The 3,915-nt window shown below is 43.5% G+C and overlaps 1 protein-coding gene across 1 annotated transcript in view; it reads left to right on the top strand.

Moving 5' to 3' along the window:
• Positions 1 to 3,915, top strand: part of ANKMY2 (ankyrin repeat and MYND domain containing 2) — a 55,113-nt gene that overhangs the window by 1,970 nt on the left and 49,228 nt on the right. The gene's annotated exons all lie outside the window — the stretch shown is intronic.

Raw genomic sequence — 3,915 nt, 5'->3', positions numbered from 1 at the left:
TTAAGTTGGACATCAGGAGGCGCTACTTCATGGTCAGGGCGGCTAGAGTCTGGAACCAGCTTCCAAGTGAGGTGGTGCAGGCTCCCACCCTGGGGGTTTTTAAGAGGAGGTTGGATGACCACCTTACTGAGGTCATTTGACCCCAGTGCTCTTCCTGCCATGGCAGGGGGTCGGACTAGATGATCTGCTCAGGTCCCTTCCGACCCTAGAAACTATGAAACTACATCTTTCCTGCCCTGCATCCATACAGACTACTAAAATGCTATTATTCTATTCAACTACTAGAAAACTGAAGCATCTATATTCATGAAATTGATTAAGATGTTACTTAACAGGGCTAAGGAAGCAACTTATCTATAGTACTAACCTTCCAGAACAAAGGACCTTCATAATAAATTGTGTTTTTAAATAAATTTATCTGATCAACTGTCATTTAACATGTGTCATTTATACCTTAAGAAGAAAAAACATTAAATCACCCTGCAGAATAAGTAATATTTTCCTATTTTATACCTTTAATCACTGGGTACAATAGCGGAACCAGAGGAAACTAAAATATGATACTACCAAATCACCACTTCGCAAAGGGGACTATATGATCTGCTCAGGTCCCTTCTGACCCTAGAAACTATGAAACTATGAAATGGGAAATTGAAACACAAGGCAACTAAGGTCAGCCCAAACTCTCCATATATTCAGGCATTTCCTTCACCCAAGAGCACATAGGAAGTTTGTAACAAAACACAATCCTGACTGTAGTTCTTTCAAGTCATGGATTAACGTGCTAACTCCTTGAAAATTCCACCTTTGTTTTCTGGTAGAATGGTACATAATAGGCATGTTTATTTTCTTCTTCCCTTAGTCTTCAAAAAGGCAGTATTTTGATAATCAAATTTGTATTCCGGAACATTAGCACTACTGACACAATATGGTGGATGGTTTGGAAAAAAAAAAAAAAAAAAAAAGCAGAAATACTGTTTGACAGGCAGTTGCAATGGGAATTTGAAAAAGCACATAGGACAATTGCAAACAGTATCTCATTCAAAGTATAAGGTATCAGTCAACTAAAACCCATCGTATTCTAATCTGAGAACATGTTATCATCATGCAGATGCCTCAAATTTGAATGAACTTGATTTGTACAACAGTCAGCCTGAGGAAGATCCTCATCCTTGTTCTGGAGACTGGATGCTTAGTGTGGGGGGAAAGGGTCAAAACAGTATCAAGTCACTCTATCCATTCCAGCTGGAAACAAGTTCACAGGATTGGGGGGGGGAGGGGGATATCAGTGTAAATCTGCTTACCAATGCCTACCACATCCAGCATGAGGCAGATTAGGACAAGGTCCCATCTGAAAGGTTGTGGAATTACTGGGTAGTGCTACAAGACCAGTCTGGACAACTACTAAAAGTTTAGGCAAGCACCCAAGTTTACCTCAGTGACAAACAATTAAAGCAGCTCAAGGTAAGAAAGGTGCGAAGGCCAACAAGAGACAACTAGAGGGGAAAAGGGCAGGCAGGGAACAGGTACCGGAAAGAGGAAACAGCACACTACCACCACTTTTCCAGGGTGAGCCTGGCACTGCTGCTCCCAACTGCAGCCAAGCAGGAGAGGCTCAAGGGCTTCCTCCGCCCAGGTCAGACAGGGACCATGGCAACAATGGCAGATCCCCCTTCTTGTGCATCTGCTCCCTGCCTCTCGCCCACTGGCCTAAAACATACCTTACCCCTCTATTCCCCACCCCCTGTAGTCTGAGGGGCAGTATGCTGTACCCCACTTTCAGGAATCCTAGATCCACCCACGTTTACAGGCACCATCAAAAATCTCACTAGTTAAATTCAACTATTTTAATATGCACATTTTGTTAGTTACCAATTAAAAGTAAAACTTATGAGTTAAACATGTCTTGAAAAGGAGCCTGACTGATGTCAAGCTATGTTTTGTATTGCATTCACGGAGCTACGGTTTGTAACATCCAGTTCATGGAATCTACACTATTGCCTTGAGTATTTAGAGCTCCTGATAACAGTGAATATTTGGTGCAACTGTATGTATTAAATGCATTAGAAAAAGACCACACACACACACGTTACAAGACATCTAACAGGAGACATTTGTGAAATAAGCATTACAACAAAACCTATCCTATCAGGACCAGGGCTTAAAATAACAGAACTAGACAGAGGGAGTATAGAGACAACACAGATGATTTAAGGAATTTTCTATACTAAAACAATTATTCAAAATCCAAACAATATAGAGTCAGACAAAAAGACCACTACAGACACATAGGCATGTTTGCATGCAAAATTGCAATAATTAAGAAACAAGAGACTAGAAATAAATTCTTTAATAAAAAGGAAGGATAATCTGGTATGTAAAGATTACTTCATGACTGAAGAGATACAAGTTTAACTGTTCTACCCCAGGCTTCCTGCATACCCCTGTGCAAATCATTTCATTTCTTGCTAGAGTGAATTGTGTCAGCACTGTCATAGCAAAGATACATTTGGGAGAAGGGTAGGAAAAGGGAACAAAATGTGGCAAGTATTACCTTTGCTGAATATCAAAAATAGTTACAGAGACTGAAGTCATGACATGAAATCATCTCGAAGGAAAAAGTCATGTCATGAGAATACATTGCAATGGAAACTGTTACACACACACAACCAGACAGCTGATCAGCCCTCCCTCCGCAGATAAAACACTTAGCAATATCTACAGTTTGAGAACATTTATCAAGCAAATATGATTTTTTTGGCTGAACTACAAGAGAGAAAAGAAAATGGCAAAGCACGACTATCCAAATATTAATAATTAGAGAACTATGGGTAATTAAGTGAAAGAGATAAGAAATAGGCAACTGAGAAATAAATGACCAGGCAAAAATCGGCAAACACATGTATTTTACAACCATCAGAGAAGTTGGCATTCAACTACTAGGGCATTTATTAATCATAGATGTACAAACTAAGCTGATTTAGAGAATTAATAAGGCAATTCACACTTCAGACAAGGAACATGGGTTAAACACACAAGTACACACATACACACGTGTGCGATTAAAATGGTGAGTGGTCTTGCACTGGAAAGCAAATATTTTTTTTTTTTTTTTACTGAAGTCTCGCTTTAAAAATGATCTAAAAGCTGAATTTGAGTCTGTCAAACATGAGCACTGGAATAATTAGTAAGAACCGAAGTCTAAGTAAGATGAGGCTGAAGTTGGTGCCTTATTCCCGGTTCCTTCTTCCAAGCTCATTTTTACACAACTCACGGTTGTTAGCAATGAGCCTGGCAGGCTAAAAAGTTACAGTTTCATCAGAAATGGACATTTACTAACAAAAATGTAAATAATACCAGGCGAGGGTCTCTGGGTAGATGGGATCTTTTGTAGTAGTTGGTCTAATAAAAGAGATCCCATCTACCCAAAGACCCTTGCCTGCCCATGTCCTCACACCAGCGCGGCTACAACCAACCGGCCGGTACCTAACAGCATGCATGAAGTGCCCAGCCTCGATTAAGGAGCGGCGAGGAGGCTCGGGCTACAGGGTGAAACCCTTCTGGGGAGAAGGACCCAGGCTCATCCTCCCCTCAGGAAGCCGAGCCAAGCGCCGCGATCCCCAGCGCGAGGGCGGATAACGCGGCGTCTCCTCCCTGGAGCGCGGGGACTCCGCTGGGGCAGCGGCTGCTAACAGGCGCGCGGCGACCGGCCCCGACCTCCCGCGGGGGAAGCCTCGGCACGTTTCTACCCTGCGCCGCCCCACGGGGCGCCCTCGGCTCCACCCGGGCCGGGGCCGCCGCTCACCCGTGCGGGGAGGCTCAGCCGTACGACACACCAGCAGCAACGGCGGCAGCAGCAGACAATGGAGCCAGAAGGACGCTCGGCGTCGCCCCACCCCGCCCGCCAGCACCACC

Source organism: Gavialis gangeticus, unplaced genomic scaffold (assembly GCF_001723915.1).
Source record: "Gavialis gangeticus isolate Ggan-Ray unplaced genomic scaffold, GavGan_comp1, whole genome shotgun sequence".
Classification (NCBI taxonomy): domain Eukaryota; kingdom Metazoa; phylum Chordata; order Crocodylia; family Gavialidae; genus Gavialis; species Gavialis gangeticus.
The sequence above is the reverse complement of the archived record's forward strand: the minus strand, read 5'-3'. Positions and strand labels throughout refer to the sequence as shown.